The sequence below is a fragment of the Telopea speciosissima genome, chromosome 10 (genome assembly GCF_018873765.1).
Source record: "Telopea speciosissima isolate NSW1024214 ecotype Mountain lineage chromosome 10, Tspe_v1, whole genome shotgun sequence".
NCBI classification, from domain to species: domain Eukaryota; kingdom Viridiplantae; phylum Streptophyta; class Magnoliopsida; order Proteales; family Proteaceae; genus Telopea; species Telopea speciosissima.
This window is the reverse complement of record NC_057925.1, coordinates 19,181,067-19,193,304: the sequence shown is the minus strand read 5'-3', so window position 1 is coordinate 19,193,304 and position 12,238 is coordinate 19,181,067.

Sequence of the window (12,238 nt, the reverse complement as noted above, 5' to 3'; positions counted from 1 at the left end):
TATAGACATCTATTTGGCTTCATTGACGTGGAATCTTTAATAGGTAACCTGGATGAGAAGGTTTCTGACAAGGTCTTGTATGAGATCCTTATTAAAGTGCGGTGGGTAGTCGATTTGTACATACCTCGAGACAATGAAACCAATCGACCCAAAGGCTATGCATTTGCAGATTATGAAACTGAGGAGGTAGCAGATTATGCTGTCCGGCTTTTCTCTGGCCTTGCCACTCTCTACAACAGGACACTGAAATTTGCGGTGCGTTCTTGTTGCTTCAAATTTATAAATTATTATTATTTTTTTTTTCCTGCAACTTGGCAAAAGAGTGATTTCAAACTAAAGGGTTAGTGAAGAAATGGTTTTTGTTTCCTGGTTGTGTTAGGATTCTCATTTTCGGTGATATATATATACATAAGGCCTCTGTATTCTGTTTTGAGTTTCACATTCTATAAAATTAACACGGACTATGAAACAGATATCTGGGCAAGATAAGCCCTCGCAGAACTTGTCCTCGCCATTCACGCCTACATTAAACTCAGTTCCTAAGCCAAGATTTCACCCTCTACAACTTAATGGTACAAAATCTTTCCAGCATCCATTGAAGTCTGGCAGTGGAGGTGGTGGTACAGGGCGGGTTTGCACGAAGGGTGGGCCGGGATTGCAGGGGAGGGGGATCAAGGGAGTGGTTGCAGAGAGAGTGGTTGGTTCAACTGGAGAAGAAGAAGGAGAGAGAAGGATTTGGGGGCATTTTGGGTTATTCATTTAACTTCTTTAACTCACATGGGGGGTTTGGTAAATTTTTTTAAATCAAGTAACTTATAAATGTAAAACATAATTTACAACTACTGGTTTTGTAAATCTTTTTTTGGTCTAGTAGATCTAGGAAATTTTCCCTTTAAACAATTAAATCCACAAAAAGATAAAAGGAACATTAAAGAAGGTGGAATCTAATGTCTTACAGAGCCAAGTGTGAAGGAAATTGGCATATCCAGCTTCGTCATACAAATTCTCATGTATGGATCACAAGATAAGCAGAGATTCTTCAAAAGAATCGCATTAGTTCCATCTGGAACCTTCAATTTGATGGTTTTGGTGCTCATAGGGGCGGTGGATATGGTGATTGGATGTGGTGTCGGAGATGGGCATCTTCAAGTACTTATTTCAAGGTTGGAGATGCAATAAGGGTGTAAATGTAATTTTAATTTTGGCTACTTTATAAAAGATGTACAAAGGTTATTTTGGTCTTTTACATTGTTACACTAACACCTTTCTAATACCGTGAGGTTTATGGGTCTTTAAGTAAGATTTTAAAAATCTTAGGGGCTACATGACAGGTCAACAAACCTCAGGGGGTGAACAAGATGTTTACTCTTATTTCTATTTTGTATATTGCTTGTTTACATTATGTATACTAACTATATAGCCAAACATTTCAGGTATGTTTTTTTCAACTTCCTTTTTATTTTACTTTTTCTTGGTAAAGTCTTTTATTTTACTTTTATGTATACTAACCGTTGTCTTACAGACAAACCTCCGGGTATGTGCGTTCTAAACCCATTTTCCTTGTACTTCATTCTTTGTTGTGCTTTAGTTTTATTCCTATGCATGTTACGTCATTAATTTAGCCAAGTAACAGGAAGATCGATTTAACTAGATAGACTAGGGTGCCTAATACCTTCCGTAGAATGTAATATGACCCGTACCCAGACCGATGGACTGATTAGTCCCCAATGGGCTGTCAAGGAATTAACTTTTCTTTTGTAGGTCCTAGACCCTAAAAATCTGTGTGGCGATTCCAAAATTTAATTCACCTCCCTTATCCCGAAGAAGGTTGAGGTGGATAGCATGTGGCGATCCCCTGCCATGTCATTGTCCTCACACAAGATATTTCTCCTGTTGGCGTCACTACCTAATTCAATTGATTACATTGTGACTACACTACTGTTTGGTAAAGATACTCTCAAACTTGAAGAGGTTATTGTTGCTTTGCTGGTGGAAAGGGCGTCAGACAAGGGGATCCAATGTCTCCGTATCTTTTTATCTTAGCGATGGAAGGTATTACTGCTCTGCTCAATAAGTTGGTTGTGGATCAGAGAATTCGACTAATCCCCCGATGCAAGGCGTAAAGAAGATAGAAAAGAGAAAGATGAGAAGGAAGGTAAATCATCCACTGCTGGCATCGTGGAAGGGTTTTTGTATGATGATGGAGATGCTTATTTCAATACTTCATTAAGTAAGAATATTTCAAATTGGATTTTAGATTCTAATTGTTCAGTTCATATGTGTTCAGTCAGGGATCAGTTTACTACATATCAGACATATGGTAATGGTACTGTCAAAATGACAAATAATGTGGAAAGCAAAATTGTCGGGATTGGGTCTGTATGGATTCGCATGTTTGATGGGATTGTGTGAATTTTGACTGGGATGAGGCATATGCCAGACATTAAGAAGAAGTTGATTTCACTGAGAACATTGGATTCCAAAGGTTTTAGATGCTCATCTAAAGGTACTCGGTTAACGCGATTGGAGAGAGAATGAGTGGAATCCACGTGTTGGTCTAAAGGGTGTAAGTGAATGGGCCCTCTCACTTCACTTATATGAAGATTCATCGGACTCAAATTCCATGTTTTAAATCATATAATTCTAAAAATAATTGAGATGATTTCTAATACTAATCTGAACAGATTTGCCACTAATTTTGAGACTTACCATATTTAAAAAAAAAAAAAAAAAATTTCTGGATACCATCTTAAAAACTAGATTTGCCAGTAATTCTCGTCATGTACTTATAAACAAAAGGCAGAAATAATATTTAATTTTCAAGATGCCATTTGAAACCAGAAACCTTCTACATTTTTATCTTATATTGTATAGTATATGAAAACTCACTACATGTTAGTATAAGGAAGGAAAAGTGTGTTCAATGATAATCCTATGAGATGTAAGAGGGGATATTATATTGTGTTTATTTTAGTTGTGAGACTTACTTTTGATAAAATCATAGTATAATCCATAGACTTGTATTTTTGCTTGCAGAACAGCCATATTAAACATGTATCGTATCATTGCCATGCGTATTTTATTATGCTGGATTTTTTGAAGAGTATTATTTTCGTACATATCCGTACCCATTTTATTACTATTCTCAAACTTACTAACTATGCTCGACCTAGATGTGAGAAGCAATCACGGAAAATGATGTATACACGACACCTGATGTATGCCCTCTAGCATGTTTTCTCTCCTCTCTCAATATTACTCCCTTCCCTTAGAGGTAGTTGTCGCTGCAGTGGACAGAGAGGAAGCAGTAGAGGGAGGTGGCATTGATCTTCTCCATGTTGCTACGGTAGAGGTCCTCAGAGCAGCCATGGGCAGAGATCAGTGGTGAAGATGACAGTCCCAAGTTGAATAGTTGATACAGGTCTTCAAGAAGAGACATTCAATGTCGAAGCCATAACCACGGGTCATGAAGACAGTGGCCTTGATGTGTGGGGGGGGGGGGGGGGGGAGATACAAGGGTAAGTAGGAGCACTAATTGTCACAAAATAATCTAATCAAAAGCGATTGCATGGTTCCTCCAAGAACCTCTGCTAAATTCAGTTGAAAATCCTCAATCGGCGAGTGGGGTTTGTCTTTGAACTCTACCAATGCAGCGAAGAGAAATCGTGAATGAAAGAATGAGTGGGGGAAGTGACAAACTAGGGCTGTGTTTGGTATGCATGCTAGTCGATAATGCATTCAGAGGTGATAATTTTCATCATTTTTCTATCATCTTAGAATGCATTATCGACCTAGACTAATGTATTCAAAGAACACACACCAAATGTAGCCTAGATAAAAACAAACAAAGAAATAAACTAATACGAGTTTGGAAGAACTCAACCCCATAAAACCGGCTTATAAGGTGAGGGAACCCAAGAACTTATCAACCCACATCAAATTTCTCATACCATCGATGTGGGATAAATGAGATCGTTACATTCTACCACGCTCCGTAGGCTCGGCTCCCATGTGGGTTAGCTTTGCACTAGTTACTAGTTTCGATTGAACACTGCCATACCGATGTCACCACCCGAGCAGCACGATTGCACTTGAGAGATGTGGTGCTAGCTTTAATACCACTGATACGAGCTTGGAAGAACTCAACCCCATAAAACTGGTTTATAAGGTGAGAGAACCCAAGAACTTATCAACCCACATCAAGTTTCCCATACAACCGATGTGGGATAAATGAGATCGTAACATTAAACCCTAAATATCACTTAGTAGAAGTGTATTCTAGAGTCCAAACCATGTTGCAGGTAGACTTGCAAGCTTCGGCTGCGATCCAAATGGTGGAAAGATACTAATCAATGTTTTTTTGATGAACAAGAAGAAAATAAAATTAACTTGGCAAAGAAATAATATTGTTCATAGAACCATAAGAAAAAAAGCCCCTTTTTGATCCTGCATGAACTTTAGGCGAGCATATTAAACAAGTTACAATCCCAAGAGTCCCCATTAGCACAAAAAGTAATTGTTTTAGAGTTCAAATCCAACTGATAGAAGATATAAATAGAGTGCCACAACTTTAATTATTTGAAAGGTTTCTTGAATGTGTCCTTTAGTTCCTGAGACACATTCTACACTTGAATATTAGTCAAACCTAGACTATCAACAATTTTTATACCTCAAGAAGCCCACGAGCTTCAGCTTCCACAAAATTGTTTGTCAAAACACTGTCCAATTCAACTAAAACAAAGGAACTTTAATACAAAGAGCATGTAGAAATATCAGAAACCCCATAAGTCCGATTCAAATTGCTCAATTGATCTGATTTCAATTCCTTGAAACTATGGTCCAATCTAAGGGTGTCAATTGGGCACCAGAACAAAAAATCGGACCGAAACCAACTCAAAAAAATAAGAATCGATCCACCCAATAACTTATTGGGCCAATTCTAGATCTACTGATAAGTTATTGTTCCGATTTTGGATCTACCAATTAAAGTTATTAATCTCCCAACAGTTCCAGAACTGATAGATCAACTGGGAACCGATCGAATCAGAACAAATCCACATCCTATACCCTATATATTATGTAATTCTTAAGACTTAAGGTCATGAAAGCTAAGGTCAAACCCTTTATTTTTTTATATACTTTTTCAAATTTGACTAGTACCTCGTCTCATACACTATTTTACCAAAGATTCGGGTGTTAATTTAGAGTTCCATTTGAGAATTCTGACTTATAAACATGCCTTAAAATAATCCTAATTTATGAGGTTGTTGATGTTCCTACTTACAATTGAATATAAAACAAGAAGTACTATGGACTAGTTCCGTGATTTAAGAAAAAAAATGATGGTAAGGTTACATATCTAATGTGATTGAAATTAATGTCTTACTATAATATTATTGAATATATATAACATGTGTTAGGTTTTCCCTTAATTTTAGGCTACTTGGAACCGAATAGGAACTGAACCTGCTTACCCATTAATTAATGGTCTTGAATCCTGATCCTAAATTTAGAACCAATTAACTTATTAATCTGATTCTAATCATGATCCCTAAAAACCAAAACCATTAAGAAACCAGACTAATAACCAAGAAACCGAACCAATTACCACCCTTAGTCCAATCCAACTTGCCACACAATTTTGGACGTAGGTCCGATATCGATCACAGATTGACAGTTTGATAAAAATCTAGGCTTTCTAGTTTTACTCTTAATTTTTGTTGGGTAGAGTTTTACTCTAATTTGATAAAATTTACCCAATTTAGAAATTTGTGAATTTCTCTTATTTTATAAGTCTAATTTCTATTTAGGTCGTTTGTGCCTCCTGGCTCTTCCTCTGTTTTGCTCGGAAGGAAAAAAGACAAACAGAACACTGCGTGAGAAGTGAGACCAAAGGAGACGAGAGTGAGATGAAGCTGTCGCCGACCTATTATTACGGGGGAGTCGAAGACGACGGTTCCACGCTGGCGATGGACGTAGACGAGATAGATCCGCTCGAGATGTTCGGTGTGGGATTCTTCGATTTCGACGTCAAGCTCCCTGGTTCTGATTTCTTCAATTCCTTCGAGGACGATTTTGATGATTCTGACATCTACTGAAACTGCAAGAATATCTGACAAATCAACTTCCTTATTAGGGTTTGTCATTTGATCTCTCTGTTTTACTTTTGAATTAAGATTAGATTAGATGTTAGTTGCTTGGAAATATGTACATGATTGAACCAGATGATTAAATAGTTACCCAGCAGTGAATTGCAGAGTATTCTTCGATATGTAGTTGAAATTCTTGTTGAGATTTTGATTACAGGGTTTTTACACATTTTTATGGCTTTAATTTCATCGTCGAATGACTAACTCTGTATATGCGAAGACACATTCTAAGGTTTCCTGTGGAGATCACAATTTGTTGATTCCAGACAAAGATTGAAGTCTTAGTTGTTAGCGGTGTCTGAGTATGAATTATATCTTAAGATATTTATAGTTTTAAGAAAGGGTTTTAAGTTTTGAACTGAACTGGTTGAGAATAGTGTATGAAGTAGGTAAAATTAGATTTTTAGAATGAATTTGGGCAGAAAGTGATGCAGGAAAGGATTAAAGCAAATCCTTTTCTTGTAAAATTTGGAACTTAAACAGGACTCTGGTCAGCTATGTGTTGCTTATTTCTGTTTGTTGAGGTGTATTAGACCTATATTGGTAGTTGCTAATTAAGTATTTAGGGATTTCAAAACAATGGAGACAATGAGAATTGAGATATGGTTTTGGTAGAAAATTAGTGAACAACAACAATAAAATATGAGACTTGTAGAAAATTAAAATTAAGAAGAAAATCCGTAGAAACAATATACTAGTTACTGTCATTCATCAACATTGAGGTCTAGATATATTCTGAATACTGATGTTGCTAGAACTCTTTGCTATGTGTGTCTCGAATTCTTGTACCCGTTTCGATGATTGACCCACTCTGACATATCTTGGTGGCGACCCGAATGGGATTTTTTGTTTCTAAGATCTGTCTTCGACCCCACCCGATGGAGGAGTATTTATATGCATTGCCCGTCTTGTTGTAAAGAGTGTGAGATTTGGGGTTTTTCGACTTAGGGTTTCTGGGTGAGAGCTTGTAGTTCCATTTTGGGTGTTCTTGAGAGATCTCCACATTATAACTTTCTTCCATTGCATAGTGAAACATCTTCAGCTTTGCCTGTGGACATAGCACCTCATATTGATTTATGAATTACGTTAAATCTCTATGTCGTCTTTCTCTGTTTTTGTTTTCTGTTTGTGTTTGTTGGTGTTTGTTTTAACACTCTTGAATCTTCAAAACACTTGTGGAATAATCATCAACTTCCCATGTAAAATGACTTGCAACAGCAAAGTTTACTTTATTTCCACCAAAAGTTTTTTAGTTTAAAGAGTTGGAACTTACAAGGCTTTATATTAATTGCACCCTCTCAGGTTTTCGAGCCATACCCTTTTCCTAGTTTGGTTCTAAGTTAAGAACCACTCAAATCTCTAAAATAACTCAGGTTAGGCTTGATCATATAGATTTGCATATAATAAAGAGCCAACATACCTATTCTAACAGAGAACACCCATATTTTCCTATTGTTACATTTTCACACTCCCATAACAGCACCAGCAGGGAGGCCTTCCTGCTGATGGAAGTGTACCAAGCAATGTTAGTGTTGGTGGTTCAAAGTCACAGAATATGGAAGCAACTAGTGGTGATGAGGGTTCAAAGACGAACGTGGATGAAACTCAAATTGGAGGACATGTTTGGGATCCAGGGATTTGAATGACTGCAGGGATGAGTCCTAAAGAAGAGCTCCAAGATATAAATATAGCTTACTCTAGAACTCATGTTTGGGATCCAGGGATTTGAATGACTGCAGGGATGAGTCCTAAAGAAGAGCTCCAGGATATAAATATAGCTTACTCTAGAACTCGAGCGAAAGAATGCTTTACTTGGAGGTAAGAGGAAGTAAAATCAATTGGAAAAACAAAAATGAAAACTTTTGTAATCAATTTAAATTATTGTTTACCATAAAAACTACCTTAAATCCTTGCTAATAAAATATGGTAAAATTTAATAATCAGATTTAGAATGTTACGTGTCCATGGGTGGAGAAAGAATGGTTTGAATCGTATCATCTCAAATAAATCTCTAAAGAGGAATCTAGACATGAAAGAAAGTGAGAAGACGAGTTGTTGAATATTTGAATGCAAAGAAGGAAAGCTAATAGGGGTGCAACTGGACCAGTCCTTAGAAAGCCTAGTCTCAGCAGCCCTGCCTGATCCAATGTCGGGCTGGGATATCTTAGCCTTGACCCGATCGTATGAGGCTCAGGATGGGTTGGGCATGTCTCTGTTTTTGGCATTTTCAAGTTGTTTTTTAACACAACTATAAGAAAAATAACTTTAACTAATTCTGAGTGCCCTCTTAAGCTAAAGTACTAATTCTGTTGATTGGAGGAATTTTTATCTGTTGCTGTACGCATCGTGCGGTGCAGCAGCGGGGCCATGTGTGCACAGCAGGTTCATTGTGCAGACATAGCCGCCGCTGTGCCGCACGATGCGTACAGCAACGGATAAAGGTCCGTGATTGGAGGGTCCCATTATGAATTTTCAAATAGGGGGTGGGATTTATGAGAGAGAGGGAGTGGGGTCCCCATTTACTTGACTAGGGTCCCAATGTGCGGATCCTTTTCCCATAAATTTAATAATTAAAACTCCCAACCTTGGCTCATCCCACGGTCTGAGAAGCTAGGCCCACACCCTGAATTTTGCTGATGTCCATGCAGAAGGTTGATATTTATGGTCTATTTGGTATTATTTTTAATTTTTTTATGCGTTTGTATCATTTTTGAAATATATTTTATTTAAAATAAATGAAAACACCCTCAAAATGATAATAGTTTCAAGAGTCTATAATGAATTATGGGCAAAAACGTTTTCCCTCATTTTTGCACTGTTTAATGAATGAGCATGTGCTAATAAGACTATGGTATTGAGGGTAAAATGAACATTTGAAATTGATTTTAGAAAAACACCTTTTGTCTTCTTTTTCTTCGATCTTGACCATGGTGTATAGCTGGTTCAGTGTGCTTTTCGTTCTATTGAACCTTGAGATCGGCGCCCTCATGTCAGGGTTGGGTACCCAAAGAAATCAAACCAAAGAAGGAAAGCAACCCCACCTCACCCGAGCCCCTTCTGTTCTGGAATGACTCAAATCCTTCAATCGCTACCGCTAAAGATCCGAAGAGGTGGCCTCCATTGAAAGTTGGAGTCCATCACTTTAATGGAAACAACGTGGATCTTGGTTTTGCTTGTGGCCAAATACTTTCGTGTCTGCTACCTCAGCAATTTTCAAAGACATCTTTCAGAGATAGAAAATCAAATTAAGACATCCTTTTTATTTTCTCTTGTGCTATTTTTTACTGCTACTTAGATGAAGCACTAAAATTTGGACCGTCAGATATTGGAATGGAAAAAAAAATCGGAAGAGTTGAACCCATTTTCGTCCATCACTACCTCCTTACAGCCATCGGAATTATTGACCTATCAGACAATGGAGCAACCGGCACAGGTTGAAGAGCCTATTCACGACCATTAGGTTATCCGATCAAAGTTAGACACGAAAGCGGCATCCGGCGACAAGCCAGTGAAGCTACTCCAGCAGGTAAAGTCGGCGGGTTCGATATATGATTTGGGGCATTTTGAAGAAAAAGAAGATATCTGACCTACCGGCTTTGTGTTGATTTGGGGGACTTTCTTCACCTTATGATTTTGTGTTGATTTGGAAAAGAAGATGGGGTGATGGGGGAATTTCTTCACCTACCATTAAAAATTATTTACACATAATGTCTTTCCAAACGATTTCTCATTCTATTCTCTATTTTGTCTAATAGTCACCAAAAAGTTTTCATATTTTTTATTTTATAAAAAAGCTTTTTATTAATGATTTTTTTAAAATAGGCCATAAACAAAATGAAAGATGATATAAAAAAGACCCTTAGTTAAAAGTATTTGAGTCGTGTGTTCTGTTGATGGCAATGCCGAAGGTGGACTATCATGGTTTTTTCTGTTTCTGTACCTATTGTACCATCCAGGCATCCTGGGCATCACTTTATATTTTATTAATATATTCTTTTGCTGCCCTTTAGCACAAAAAAAAAAAAAAAAAAAAAAAAAAAAAAAAAAAATCACACTGAATTTTTGGAACGGACTTGGACTTGGGCTCCTTGGGCCATACTTGTGTTAGAAAAGCGACGCCCTGAAGTGGGATTTGTAGAACAAAACGAATAAGAAGAGAATAACAAACAAACAACACAGGAATTTTACGTGGTTCACTCCCAAGAAGGTGGGCTACATCCATGGTAGGCGATAGAACTGGTTTCCACTATTTCTCTGAAGCAAGTTACAGAACCCTCAAATGTTACACTAGGGGTGCAAGTTTGGTCCTATCGGCCCGAACCTTCCCTGGACCAGCCCTGAGCCCGAACAGGGTTTGGGCTTAAGATTTATGACCCTGAGGGAGGGTTAGAAGCCCAACCCTAACTTTGGCCCTGATCTTAACCCTGATTTTGGCCTTGATTTTGGCCTTGATTTTGACCCTACTCCCTGATTATATATAATGATAAAGAGTCCGTAAATTTCATCTCAATGTCTTATACAAAAGGCATATACAAAAGTAAAAAACGAAAAGAAAAGACCTCTCTCCAAAGTCCATCCAAATGCAGCCAAGAGAGCGGCCCAATCAAAAGTTCATAACCATTCCTAAATATTAAATATTTACAAGTTCTAGTCTTGTGGTCACTTCATTTTAATCCAATAAAGAAATTATTCAATTCTAGAAAACTGGGTTTAAATTATTCATTTTATTATTGACACCCCAAGGTGTAGGTGTCAATATATTTGTATCCTTATTTTTTTTTACACATTATTTTATTCTCAAAAGTTATTTAATGCATAATTGAAAAACTAGGTTTTGACAAGGGTGAGTCACCTGAGTCGAGTCAAAATTTTAGAAATCCTGGTCAAGAGTTGAGTAGACTAGGTTAGGGTAAAAAATGATGAGACTGGATCATAAACCATTCGAGTCAAATAAGACTCGGTATTTTTACCTGAGTCATGACAAACTCAAAGAGTTTAGTCGTTTTAAAAAAAACCATAAAGTCAGTTCACTTAGCAACTGAATTGAGTAAAATTATAAATCCGTACTCGAAAATAATAAGAAACCCTCAACTCCTTAATCCGTTCTCTTGTTCAATGGTATAAAATAAAAAATGCATTGATATGTAAGTCCTTGATTTTTTTTTTTTTCTGGGTTTCCCATGTTTTTTTTGTATTTTTCTAATTTTACAAATTTATACATATTTATTGCATTACCAAAAAAAAGAAAAAATACTCGCCTTGACCAGTTTTGACAAGGCCGAGTCAATTGGTTTTCTAAAAGATGAGTTGAGTTAGAAAACCTGGTTTTCCAATTGTGATTTAATGTAGTATTTAATATAAGGATAGGAAAGGGTTTTAAAAAGTTGAAAGTCAGTTAATGCATCAATTAAGGCAGATGGAGCAATTAAATGAAGGTATCAAGTTCTAAAAACCCCTATAGGGGTATCATTTTTTTTTATGGGAAAAGAAAAAATGTATTAAACTAAAGAAACAAGAGTTTGTACAATATTGTCTTTAATATTCATATGAGTGCTCTTAGAAGATACATAACAAGACAGAAAATAAAACAAATCCTGAACATGTCCATCTATAGTGGGAAGCATAGTAAGATGCTCCAGAACTTTGTTGGCATCAAAAAGCATCTTAGTCAACGGCAGGGAACACACCGCATCCAAAGGGTCCTTGATCATATCAACCAACTACTTTGAATATAGCCAAACTAACTTGATAATGAAATCTTGCATATGCCATAATCCCTGAAGCAATCCAAAAAGTTGTCTCCAAAATATTGTTAGTCCCCAAAAAACCAGCAGCTACTAATTTAAGATCACCATGATGCAAAATGAAAAATACCCATCCTGAACTGTCTATATTGGATTTAGCAAAACCTGCGCACATGAGAATAGGATAATGATATATAGGCATATTGATAATGCAATCCAACGGGAAATCAGGAATATTTTCAATAGAGGCATCAAAAGCATCCGGGATGGGGGATGATGAGAGATCGCATAGCCATTTTTGGACATTTGATAAAACCCATATTGGATCTTGTTTTACCATATTGT